This window comes from Canis lupus, chromosome 7 (assembly GCF_048164855.1).
Source record: "Canis lupus baileyi chromosome 7, mCanLup2.hap1, whole genome shotgun sequence".
Classification (NCBI taxonomy): domain Eukaryota; kingdom Metazoa; phylum Chordata; class Mammalia; order Carnivora; family Canidae; genus Canis; species Canis lupus.
The window spans coordinates 13,217,299-13,231,030 of record NC_132844.1 but is presented as its reverse complement, the minus strand read 5'-3'; the positions used below and the strand labels follow the sequence as shown (position 1 = coordinate 13,231,030).

The 13,732-nt window shown below is 42.3% G+C and overlaps 1 protein-coding gene across 6 annotated transcripts in view; it reads left to right on the top strand.

Moving 5' to 3' along the window:
* GRIK2 (glutamate ionotropic receptor kainate type subunit 2) overlaps positions 1 to 13,732 on the top strand; it is a 1,079,206-nt gene that overhangs the window by 403,433 nt on the left and 662,041 nt on the right. The window contains exon 1 of one of the 6 annotated variants that reach the window (XM_072831958.1): positions 13,630 to 13,718. The exons of the other annotated variants lie outside the window; for them this stretch is intronic. The gene's annotated coding sequence lies outside the window, so the exon portion shown is untranslated. Of the gene's footprint in view, positions 1 to 13,629; positions 13,719 to 13,732 lie in introns of those variants that run through there. 6 annotated transcript variants of the gene reach the window in all.

Here is a 13,732-nt window from a genome sequence, read left to right as displayed (position 1 = left end):
GAGAACAATTTGGTAGTTGTTTCTTTTCCAATGGAGTGGTTGAAATCTCTTTTGTTTCTCTTTAAGTGAATGGCTAAATTCATGGTTACAGAATTACAGATGATTTAATTTAACATGAAATGAATAAAAAATGGACTTACTCCCACCTTGATTGCTGTCAGCATTTTAATAGTGGAAGAAGTGTTTTTCTGAGCCTGGGATTGGACAAGATCTGAGGGAGAAAAGGCTTAGAATGCAGGACTGAGGAAGCATCATGCTGTCTGTCCCTGGGGAGAAAAGAAATCTGTCCTCATTTTGAAATAGCTCTTGGCTATGGCTCAGAAACACTCAATGGGCAGCTTTAGAAATTGTAGCACTTTCTTTGACAAAGACAAAAATCACTGTATGTCTGTGTACTCTTCAGGGAGATAGAGGAGGTTAAAAAGTAAATGCAGAAATTCTATGCTTGTAAACAAGTACCCATATTATGAGATACTCTCGCTTGTGTGTGTCCGTGTATGTGTTTTCTAATTAGAAAACATGCATTCATCTCTTAATATAAGTAAAATATTCTCAAAATTTTCTGATTTCAATTATTTTTTTCTATATTCAGATTATGTGTACCAAACCCTCATTAAGGAGTATACAAGATGTAAATATATTGATTAATATAATTACTATATAAGAAGACTTCACCATAGTCTTAAAATGTTTTTTCATCAATATTCTTCAATCTTTAAAAACCTCTTTACCCAAGGTGGGGTAGTCCTCATTTTGCAGTTGAAGTGAGCTGGGCACATATCTCCTGTTTTCTATCAATTACATCTTCCTTTCCCACATTTGAAGGTCTAATCTTAGGTTTCCTTCACCTTTATATTGCAGGCAATAGAAACTGCCAGACTTAAAATCAGTTTTGAACTTGAAGAGTTTACGTAGGTCACTGGAGTTGGAAGTTAGGATTCTTTTCTATTTAAAAGGTATTTCAACCAGGAAAAACAAAACAAAACAAAAAACTGTTTTGTTGTGGTTGTTGTCTGTATGAAACAGTATAATAAAACTGACATATAAATGAGATATTTCAACAATATGCTGAGATAAGGTCCTGAAAATTAGTTTACTTTAAAAATGTTTCAGAGTTGTCCTTCTGGAATAAAACCACAGTTATAGAAAATAAGTGAACACTATTTTAAAAATTCCTTGATGGTACTGATGTGAAACCAAGCATATTATCAAAGCATATGCTGAGTCAGGAGAAGGCCTCCCATCTGACCTAATACATATCACTTTAAAAATGTTATTTCTTTGTTATCAAAATCCTTCTCAGAGAGTAGAGTGGAAAGAGTGTAAACTTTGGAACTAAGGAAAACTAGGCCCAACAATCACTGAATAGACCTAACATCTGAAGACCCCTGAGAATTCATCTCCACATCTTCCTTCAGAGATTGTTTCAGCAGAATTTAAAGAAGTAAAATATGCAAAACACCCAAGGTACTGTCTGCATATAACAATTTCAATAAAGATTTGTTCCTTCTTCAAGCCTCAAAGCAGTATAAGGACCCCCCAAAAAACCAACACATAGTTTTCTCTGTGCTCTCATCGTATGTTATAGGAGAAAGTTGACACCTGACAAAGCCTTACACAATCACAAACAAGTAATCTTGGGAAAAGAAATAATTACAATATAAAGAACGTTCCCAGTAATTTTGTCTTGGTGACAGAAAAAGGGGTGATGCGCTGCTAGTATATACACTAAAATCCCTAGTCCTTTTGAGCATAGTCAGGTGGAATTGCTGTCCAATGACCAGAAAAGTAACAGAGGCCTACCTTTGAAAATTGGGCATCTCCAGTGATCACTTTATTGTATTTAATTATTAAGTCCTATTTCTGGAAGAAAAAAAAAATGAAAGTTGTAAGCTTAGAGAAATAATTATTATAATACTTTAGTAATTATGAATGGACATAATTTCTAATTTGTATCACATATGAGATAAATATAATGTGTTTTACATGTAAGAAATTATAATATCTCTGTGACTGAATCAGTTGTATTTTGCATAGTGCTTGTGAGATAATAAGATTTCTTCAATAAATATTTGTTGTCTACTTAATCTATGTCAGGTCCTGACAATAGAATGATAAATAAAGAAATCATGGTCCTTATTTTTATGGGGCTTATATTACAGTGAAGCAGATAGTGATATATGCTAAGAAAAGGAAACAGGAAAACATGATGGACTATAGCAGGTAGGGTTGGATGGCTAGGAAAACCATCTTGGAAAAGGTAACAACTGAACTAAGACATAAAAGATAAGAATAATTCAACCACATGAAGATCTAGGGCATGAGAACTCCAGGCAGAAGGAACCGGGAGTGTGGCAAAGTGAGCAAATGAGTGCAAAGACCAGGAGAGCTAAAGAAATATCATGTGTTCAGGAAAAAGGGAAAAACAGTGTGGCTAAGTCCATTGTGACAGAGGGTGAACTTGATAGGAAATTAAGTTAGAGAGATGAATAGGTTTTATAGGACCATGATTAGGAGTTGAGTATTATAAATTTCATTGAATGAAGCAGGTATCAGAGAGTTTCAAGTAGGGAGATGTAGTATACGGTAACTTTGGTGCTATGTGGGAAATGGATTGTAGGAGATAAGAACAGAAAGCAAGGATACAATGTAATTTGTTATGGCGGTGGGCTGGATGAGACATGATGGTGGCTTAGGTAAAGATTATGGCAAAAAGCATGAAAAGATGGATAGATTTTGGAGGGAGAGCTAATAGGACTTGGTGATGAACTTGCAATGGGTGTGGTGTTAAGAGGAAGAGGAGAATCATGAGTGACTCATGGTTTTGACATGAACAATGGAGCAGATGTTGCTGCTAGTTTATGATATGGGATAGACTAAAATTAAAAGGTTTCAGGTGGATCTGGAACTCTGTTTGGGACATGGTCCTATTATATAGTCAAGCAGAATTGAGTATAAGAGTCTAGAGCTTATGAGGAAGTTAAGAATTAAAGATAAAATATTTTAGGCCTTTGGCACATAGATGGTTTTTAAAGCCATGACAGTGGAATAATTCACTTGAATGTATAAGAGAAGATCTAAAACTGGATCACTCCAACATTTAGAGGTCAATAAGACAAGGGAGATCCCATAAAGGAGACTGAAAAAGAAAAAAAAGAAAAACATGGTACAACCAATATTAAAATAATTATAAAAACAAAGCCAATAACAAACGCATTTTAAATCATAATAAAAGCATTTGAAGAAAGTGATATTGGTCTACAATATATGAAATGCTCTTGAAAAACCAAGAAAATAAAGAGAAAAATAAGAACATGGGACTCAGCAACATGGAACAGGCTGGTGATCTTGTCAAGAGCAGTTCTAAAGGAATGGAAGGGACAGATGCCCAAGTGGAGTATGTCAAGATGGTGATGTAGGGAAATAGAAAGAAGTTCAGATGACTAAAAAACTCCTGCTTTGAAGATAAGCAAGGAAACAAGACTGTAGCTGAAGAGAGGCATGGGATGGAATGTTCTTTCTTTTCTTTTTTAAGAAGCAGATGCTTGGGATCCCTGGGTAACTCAGTGGTATAGTGCCTGCCTTTGGCCCAGGGCATGATCCTGGAGTCCCAGGATCGAGTCCCAAGTGGGGCTCCCAGCATGGAGCCTGCGTCTCCCTCTGCCTGTGTCTCTGCCTCTCTCTCTCTCTCTCTCTCATGAATAAATAAATAAAATCTTAAAAAAAAAAAAAAGAGGCAGACACTTAATGACAGGATCAGAATGTGTGAGGGTGCAGAATCCAGGACACGAGTCCCAGAGTGACCTTCAAAAAAGAAATGGGATCATGCCATCTTTTGGAAGATCAAGGATATGTCACAATATGGAAACTGGTGGCAACAGCAGAGTGTACCTGCTGATAGGTGATGAGAGAATTCCTGTCCAATGGCTTCTTTTGTCTTGAGTAGGAACAAAACATGTTATTAGCTGAGATGAGAATTCGGAGGGGACGGCAGGAGATGTGAAATAATTTTATAGAACAGTCAGAAAGCAAAATTGCAGGTCTATGTTGAGAGTTCAATTGAAATGAGAGTTATTAATATTGTTTGGTCAGATTGTCCATGTATGAGTTTCCTAGGTCTGCCATAACAAAGTACCACAACATGGGTGGCTTAAAACAACAGAATTTTTTTTTCTCTCACAGTCTTGGGAGGTCAGAAATCCAAAATGAAGGTGTTGACAGTGTTGGTTCCTTCTGGGATTTCTGAGGAAGAATTTATTGCATGCCCCTCCCTTAGCTCCTGGTAGTATCTGGCAATCTTTGGTGTTCCTTGGTTTGTAGCTGTATCACTCCTACTTCTGCCCCCATCTTCACATGGCATACCTTCCCCTGTGTGTGTGTCTGTGTCCAAATTTCCCTTTTCTTCTAAGACACCAGCCATATTGGATTTAGGGCCCACCCTAATCCAGTATGATCTCATTTTAACTTGATTACACCTACAAGGTTAAAGGCTCTCTTTTCAAATAAGGTCACATTCATGGGTTCTAGGTGGACATGAATTTCAACCCAGTACATTCAGTTGTATAATTTTCTTTGGAAATGTTTAGTTGCTAAGGTCGAAATGAGTGAAGTTAGTCAGGGTGATGTTTATAAAGTTTATAAAAGTATATCGTTTCCTCTATATGTTAACTTTAGGCATAAATTTATCAGATTAATATTTTTAGTGGTTTTTGCTAAGTGAAGAGTATTTATCTTTCTTTGGTAAGAAGATATGTTTTCAAGTTAGATGGTAAGTTGTGGGTGTTTCTGATGACTCTAAATGAAAAAGAAAAGCAGAGAACTATACATCTTCTGCAGCTTAGCTTTTGATTTCAGATATCTGATAGTAAGTCAATCTGGAGGTCTGAGTATTGCCCCTGTTCCACCAGTGACTTTAATGAGATCCTGGTTCCATCAAGAAACTATTATTTTTTGTTTATTTGTTTTAATTGCCAGGACGTCATAGATTTTAAAATAAATCCCTGCTCCTGATTTTACAAATGAGAAAACAGAAGCATATAGGTGTTAACTGAATTGCCAAAGACATAGTTATTTTTTTTAAAATTTTTATTTATTTATGATAGTCACACAGAGAGAGAGAGAGAGAGAGAGAGAGGCAGAGACGCAGGCAGAGGGAGAAGCAGGCTCCACGCACCGGGAGCCCGACGTGGGATTCGATCCCGGGTCTCCAGGATCGTGCCCTGGGCCAAAGGCAGGCGCCAAACCGCTGCGCCACCCAGGGATCCCCAAAGACATATTTAAACAAAAATTCATTTGGTGGAACTCTTGGTGTAGTATTGTTTTTGGTGTGCCATATAATTGTTCTGAACCTTTTGTTCTTGATTTATAAAGTGGGAAGAATATAAGCCTTGACTCTCTGTAATGGTTATTATAAGTATGGAATGAGGAGAAATAAGTGAGAAAGATCTGCAAATCCTATATTCACCGTCTTTATAATTGAGACCAATTTCCATAATTCTGGCTTCTGACAATTGGATCTTAATTCCTAATTCCCTTATTGTAACATTATAAATATAATAAAGTGCATATAAATATGAAACCTATGTCTTTCTTTAAAATGAGTAAATAGAGCAGTCCCAGTGGCTCAGCGGTTTAGCGCTGCCTTCTTCGGCCCAGGGCATGATCCTGGAGACCCGGGATCGAGTCCCACATCAGGTTCCCTGCATGGAGCCAGCTTCTGACTCTGCCTGTGTCTCTACCTCTCTCTCTCTCTCTGTGTGTCTCTCATGAATAAATAAATAAAATCTTTAAAAAATAAAAAGAGTAAATATTGGAAAATATGGAAATTACTACATTTATTCTGCTTTCCCCACCAAAATAACAATTTCTAATGATCAGATATCATTTATTTCCATATCACAGTTTTTCTTCTATTTTCCTAATTATATTTATATCTAGTTTTGTAGAAATAACTCCAAAGTTATCAGTTTGTCAGCCTAGAAGAGCAAATAACGTATCAAGGACAGTGTGTTTGACCACATTTCCAGTTTGTAAACAGGTCTTGGTTGGATAGTTCTGTTTGTGAAGTGGAAGTGTGGTCAACAGACCCTTAGTCCCTACAGTCCACAGAGAAGGCTAAATCTGCTTTTGATTTTTACATGATCAATTACATAAAATGTTAATGCAGTTAAGTGATGCATCGCTATTGTTCATCTCTTTGCACTCAAATTTAACATATGTTTACATAGGGACATTGATTTGGCAGCAGATTAAAACAGTTAAATGTTAAAAGTTTAACAGGACAACAGATTGCAAAATAAAAATTTTCCGATTCCCTTTATCATACAGAATATGGGCCTACATTTCAATTCTAGCTTCCTTTCCTTTCCTTTCCTTTCCTTTCCTTTCCTTTCCTTTCCTTTCCTTTCCTTTCCTTTCCTTTCCTTTCCTTTCCTTTCCTCTTTCCTTTCCTTTCCTTCTTTCCTTTCCTTTCCTCTTTCCTTTCCTCTCCTTTCCTTAAAACTTATTGCCTCATCCATTAATTTACAGAATTAAAAACCATAACTGAATCCTATTACCTCTGTTTTGTGCTCTCCAACAGTGCAAATCCAAACAAGGCCATGACAGCTCTGCTCCAGAAGCCCATCAGATCCTTCGGTAAGAAGGAATATGAAAGGTAGTTGGTCAGCAGTGTCCATATCCTTAATGAACGTCAGCCCTTGAAGCTGGGCTCACTTGCAATAAGACATTTGAAAACTTTGCTAATAAGAATTTTGAAAACTTTGCTAATTAGAATCACCACTTTAAAGTAAAGGAGGAAAATCTCTTGGCACCCTGGTCAGTTTCTAAAGGTCCTACAAAGCAGCTTTCTACAGCACAGATGACTTCTCCAGGCAGGGCCCATTAAGGAAACAGCCTTAATTCTGTATCCAACAACTTCTTTTATGATTAAGTGAATCAATTGAAATGTTTCAGTGCTGAATAAAAAAATACCTGTAAAGCCCCATTTGACATTCTGAGGACGTTCTGAACAGTTTACAAAGTTTGCTTGAATCCTGTAACATATACAAGTGAACTATATTTTATCATTGATTGAAACAACCCATGAACACAATGTTCTTAGAAATAATCTCCAGTTCCAATTTTGGAAGGCACCAAACAGTTGTAGAGTCACAAAGTGAGACTATAGCTAGTAGGTATGGATTCTCCCATAGAAGGAATAACTAGGAAGATATTATCATTATGGATAGAGGATCATTACTAGAAGCTTTTGTCTTTAGTTCTTACTTATTGCAAGAATTGAGCTTCTGGTGAAGAATCTCCTTTAGGTTCTGTTGATAACACTCAAGGGATCAGATCAAATTCTGGGGTTTTCCTTGGACTCTGATAAAGTCTGAAATGAAGAGCCTTCTGCTTGCTTTTAAGTTGGCATCCCCTCTGAGAGGCAGCTGTTTCTGGTTTCTGGCTCCAGACAAAGCCTTTTCTCAGGGGTTCGCTGAGGGAGCAGATTGCTCAATCCTAGTTGCTCCATATCCTCCAGCCCTATGCGTCCTCAGCCTAATCTGTAGGGTCTGAGTCCTAACAGTTTATAAGCAAAATCTGATATCCTTTGAGAAAAGAGGCAGAGAACTGGAACATATACCACTGTGCTCTACCTGCCTCCTCTGCTGTATTTGCAAGAACAATAAACTACAAAGGTTTGAGTTTTACTTTTACATTTGCTAGTTGTGCACCCATAGGCAAGTTATATGACCCCCCATATTTGTTTTATCATCCTTAAAATAGGAATTATGCATTTGATGAGACTGTTCAAAGAATTAAATGTGATATTTTATGTGAAAGTGTTCCTAGGATAGAGTAGGACTTAAGTAAATAATTTTCTTCCCCCGAAACCTGGCATTAAGCCTCCAAGAAAGAGTAGCGATCAATCAGGATAGACAGAATATGATCCTGAGGATTTCTATTTGGTAATTCCCTCTTGATCTGGCAAATAAGTTCCTTTACTTTGGGGAAACAAGTCCTTCTGTCCCTGCATGCCTTCTCATCCCGCCCAGAGTGGGAATCCTTCTCCATTTTTTTCACACACCTAACAATTTTCACTGCCTTTGTATGGCTTATCTCCTCCTTTGTTAGGGTGGGGTGGGGAGTAATAAGAAATATTTTCTGGTAATGCCTCTCTAATAGATGCCACTTAGGTATATAACTGCTGATACATTATTGCCTTTATTATTTTAAAAAATATTTTATTTGTTTGTTGGAGAGAGAGAGCAAGCAGGGGGAGGAGTAGAGGGAGAGGGACAAGCAGACCCCATGCTGAAGGCAGAGCCCAATGTGGGGCTAGATACCACAACTCTGAGATCACAACCCGAGCTGAAATCAAGAGTCAGACACTTAACCCACGAAGCCACCCAGGAGCCCCATTCCTGCCTTTTTTATCAGTGCTTTCTACAAAGGGAGAAGAAAGAATGTCATAGTCTCTCTAACAGAAGTTACCATATGTCTTAGAAATACCTTAAAAGATGTATTGTCTACATTTTTTCTCATTCTTTTGTCTTCATTTCCCTGAAGCACAGTATATAATCAATAATTACTTGCTAAATGAATTAATTCATTAGCTGGGGGTTGAAGTATGACTTGGAGGTATAGAAAGTAGCGAAAGGAGGGACAGTAGTAATAAGGGGATGAGGGGAGACAGTACAAAGTAACCTCAGGAATCTAAAATTTATACTGGTAGAAAGGGTGAGTGAAGATTTTTGGAACACTTAAAGGTTTGTAAGCCATCAAAGTAGAGTACTTGTGGAGTATCTAGGTCTTGGTATGATCTCAAGAATCCAGGCAAAGACAAAGTGACTTAGAGACCAAATTTTGACACTAATAAAGTTGGGATACAGTAAATATGAAATATATTGAGTGGGAAAAGATTTACATATGAAGCGATAGAGTATTGAAGCTAATTACTCAGTCATTTCAGGTGATCTGGAGGTCTCATAGAATTGTCAAATCTAGATAGGGTGTTTTCCAAGATAAAGAGGATCACTTTTATGGTCTACATTCATGGTGAGATGGAGAAAGTACATTGGAGGAGGTACTCATCTCTCTCCCTGCCACCTCGCCCTCCCCAGATCCCAGATGATGGATGGACAGCTCCTTTAGGAAAAATAGCAGTCAAAAGTCTAGAAAGTAAAAAAAAAAAAAAAAAAAAGTCTAGAAAGTTCTGAGGTCTGGTAACAAAAACCTTCCCTGACACAATCCCACTCATCTATCCCACAAATATATCTGTAATCTGATTACTTTTTTACCATCCTCATGCTAATGTTCTGGTGCTGTCCACAGTCGGCTCTTCTCTGGATTATTACAGTAGCCTCCTAACTGTTGTCTTGCTTATACCCTGCCCTTCATTAAGTCTAATCCATCTTAATAGATATAAGCCAGAGATACCCTTTTATATTTATGTCAGATCATATTTCTCCTTTTCAAACCCCTCCCAAGGCTTCTGTATTGTTTTTAGAGGAAAATCCAAAATCCTCTGGGACCCAACCCTCTGCTTCTCTCGGACTGGATTTTCTATCAATCTCTGGTCTCATCTCTGGGAATTGGCTTCACTGATCTTCCTTACGGGCTTTACACTTGTTCCAATCACAGGACCTTGACACTTGCTGCTTCCTCTTCTTCCAACTGTTTCCATAGATCTCTCCCTTGCTTCCTTCACAGTTCTACTCAAATATCAACTACTCAGGGATACCTTTCCTGACCACCCTACATAAAACAACACCTTCCCCCATGCCCGTGTTCCCAACATACCCCATTCTCCTCACTTTGCTTTATTCTTCTCTATAACACTTCTTGCTATCTGACATCTTATAAATTTGCTTGTATACTTGTTTATTGTCTATCTTCCTGCCTTCAGTGAGGGCAGGGCTTTTGTTTGTTTTGTTTACTGCCATTTTGCTAGCACTAGAGCAGTGCCTGCCAGATAGTATATACTTAGTAAATACATTGAGAGGCTTCAGAAATGAATAATAGATCTCATTCTTCAAGGTCAGATATTAATTATTCCGAGAGAAAACAATCCATTAAGTCATTATGAGTTATGAATACCTCGGTGTCATTTATGTCTAATTACAGCTCTGAAGACTTGAGGGAATGGGGACAGGTGGGAATCAGGACGCCTAGCATCCAGGAATTGCCCTTAATGCACTTCATCTCTAAGGCTCTTGTTGCTGTTGCTTAGATTTCATCAGCTGTAAAATGATGTTGTTAGACTAGATTGGAGGTTTTTAGTGTAGGATCTAGGGACTGGATTACTCCACAATGAGCTTTAGGAGATATGTGTATCTTCAACAAATTTTTGTGTGAAAAATTTCAAGGCCATGTAAACGTGTACTTTTTTTTTCCCAGATGAGAGAAAGTTCTGTGACCCTGAAATAGAGTAGAAGTCCTTGAAGTCTCTTTTAGTCTTAACTTCCTATGATTCTAAGTTTTGAAAGAGGATGACAGGAAACAGCCTGATGCTGCTCTACACAGCTAGAAGGCTTAGTCCTGCCACATCCTGAGCAAGTCACTCCTCTTCTCTCACTTTGTTTTGTGTGACTTGTCAGATGAAGGGTTGGGACTAAATGATCCAAAGTAATACCTTTTGATTGTAATGCGATACAAACAGAGCCAATCAAAACAGAGGAACAAACAACAAACAAACAAACAAAACCTGTAGTCAGCTTGGGAATTTCAGACTGGGCCTTGCTGGGCCTTCAGGAGTCAGACTGGTAGACCTGCTAATGTTCTAAAAGTAGTTTGAGAGGTAAGAAAAGGGAAGATCGTGAGGTGGTTCCTGCATAAGACTCTAGCTGAGGGACTCAGTGACCTCCTCAGAGACAGAAGATTAATTCTTACAGATGACTGGGAATAGAGAAGAAAAACTTCCCCATTGCCCCTAAAGAGATTTGGAGTCTGATTCCTTAATGTATAACCTCGCAAAAGCTGAAATAAATTATGGAAAATATCTCCTTACGGTGTTGAACATTTTTATTTTGAAGGGTTAAATGAGTGTGTGTAGTCTAATGCTCCCTTGTTATTCAACTTTTCTCATTAGAATTCAGATAACATTGTGTTATTGAGGAAATGAATTTGTCACAACATGCATAATTTTGATTTGTTTCATTCTCTGAGCTCTCTCCCCCTGCCCTCCAAGCCCTTGCTAGTGCCTGTTATTTCTTTCTTTATAAATGGGTCCTGGTTGCTCTGGAGAAGAAATTTATGACTAGGGTCTAAGAATGCACATAGCACTTAGAGGAAGTTGTCTGAAGCCTCTCCTTTCCCAGATAAAAGGCAGTAGGGGACAACAGTGTGGAACGTGGAAGGTTGATCCCGTAATCCCCTCATTCTTTCATTCAGCACCCACTGCACGCCAAGCCCTACGCTGAACACTTAAAGTCAAATGAGACACACTCCCTGTTCTGCTCTCTCACAGCCACAACAAAACCTAGCGGGATGCCCTCGCCCAGGGAAATGCACTGGAATCTACTCTGCGTGCAGCGTTTTGCTCCTCCCTCCCTGGAAGTGGGGAGGCCGGATTGTATGATGACAAGGAGGGTGTCTTTGGCCGGTAGACAAGTTGTCTCCATTCCTCCTGCGCGGCAGTGGGACTGAATGGGGTATTTTTTCCGGGCCTGGCCCCAAACTGGGCTGTGCCTCGAGGGCCCATTAGGCTGCAGGTCACAGCAGCTGGAGCCCAGGCGCCCAGAGCCAGTCACGCGTCTGTGCCGCCCGCTCCGCGGGGCACAATGGAGTCATTGACTATTTATTTACTCCGTACAACAAGGCTGCTGTTGACTTAATTACGGGAGCCTCCCTGCCACCCCCTGGATCTTTAAATGACTAACAGACTCTCCATTGCCACTAACCAATCTCCCCTTAACCTCTGTGAGTCCTGAGTCTCCCCAACCTGGGCGAGCGCAGTAGGCAGGTAGGAGGCACGGACTCCGAGGTGGGGTCCAAGAAGCTAGAGCCTGGTGGTTTTGCTTGGGAGCCACGTCGGGATTGGCAGGACCCCTTCGGCGGAAGCCGGAGCTACCCCAGGGCATGGGGGAGGGGTGGCAATGCTGAGCCAGGCTCGGGCGAGGGCTTAACTGCAAGGGGGTTGTAAGGAAAGCAGCAACCGAAGGACAGACTCGGGTCTCCAGCCAAGAGGTGTCCGACTCTGGGGAGGCAGAGCGTCTCTATTTCCAGGCCTTCGAAATTGCAGATTTCAGCGCCGCGGGGCATCAGGGCTGCGGGAGCCCCCGCGGAGCCGCAGGACCTCCCCCGGCCCCTTGCTCCTGCAGCCCGTTGGCCCACTGTTTCCAGGCTCCCGCACCGGCCTGCGCCCCGCTCAGCCTCTCTCAGACCTTTTCTCGAATCGCCGCTCGCCAACTTCCTCCCGGGGCAACTTGCTAAGTCTCTGCTCTAGTTAATATTGCAGGGCCGAGGATAAAATAGCAATGGTATTGAATAGATGTTGACTTATCCGACCCAGAGGAGCAGAAATCAGAGATTGTTTGCAGAAGCTAATCGTTTCTGCGGAGAAGCAGGGGAAGCCTGGAGGGCTCGCCACCAGAGGCTCCTCCCTGAAGCCGAGCCGGGGGAGGCTCCCCCCTCCCCACCTCGGGTCCCCAAAAGAAGTCCTCCCGGGAATTTAGACCTGGCCGCCTGGCCAGGCTCCTTTCTGGAGCCTCTAAGTCTGAGACCTCAGGCTCGGCGCCCACCAGGTCTCAAACCCAACTCCTTTCTGCAATTTGCTTGGGTTGCTAGTTCAAGGACCCGGGCGGGGCGCGAAGGCGTTGGTCATTAAGGCGCGGGACAGGCACGGGGACTTCTCGCCAACATCCCCCCGCCCCGCCCCCCATCCTCCGGAGAAGTCTCTGCTTTCAGGACCGAGGCGAGGCAGGGTGCGCGGATTCCAGGGGTCTAAGGGAGGAGGGGGTGGGGGTTACAGGCAGGGCGAGGGGAGAGCACTGGTACCCAAAAGCTGTCAGTGGGGGTAAGTAGCAGGTCGAAACCTTCACCCGCAAACCTCAAAGGGCACTGACAGTAGTTGGACTAAAAGGGCCACTTTGGAGACTCCCGGCGCTGCTCCCCAGATCCTGGCAGCGCAGAAGTTTCGTTGCTATGGTTTCGTAGAGGTATAAAAGCCACACACACACACACACACACACACCCCAGGACCAAACGTGCTCGGGCTCCTTATATGTGTTGTGCCCACCCAGGGCCCGGCGAATTCCTCGGGGTTGCGGAGCGGGGGATGGGGAGGTTGGCATCACTCGCGGCCGAACATCTCAATCCCAGTCCCTCCATCCCAGCGCGGGCGGGGCTGCGCAGCAGGAGATGAAGTCCCGGCCCGGGGGATTCCCAAGGTCCTAGGCTGGAGGCGCCCGGAATTGTCGCCCTTTCCTCTGGCGGCGCAGGGCCGAGCGCTGCGCCCCGGTGGCCGCCGCCCCGCGAGCGCGCAGGGGCCGCGGGGGAAAGGAGTGCGGCGCCTTTAAAGCAGGAGGCGAGGAACCCCCGCCAGGAGGCGTGTCCGTGCCCGCCGCCGCCGCCGCCGCCGCCCCGCGGTCTCCGTCTCCGTCTCCGCCGCCGTCACTCGCGCTGGGCGCCCGCGGCTGCGCTCCTCCGCCCCGGAGCCGCCGACTGGCCGCCCGCGCGCCTCCGGCCGCTCCTCCCGGGGCCACCCCTCCCCCTCCCCGCCTCCCGCGCCCGCCGCCGAGGTAAGGACTCCCCC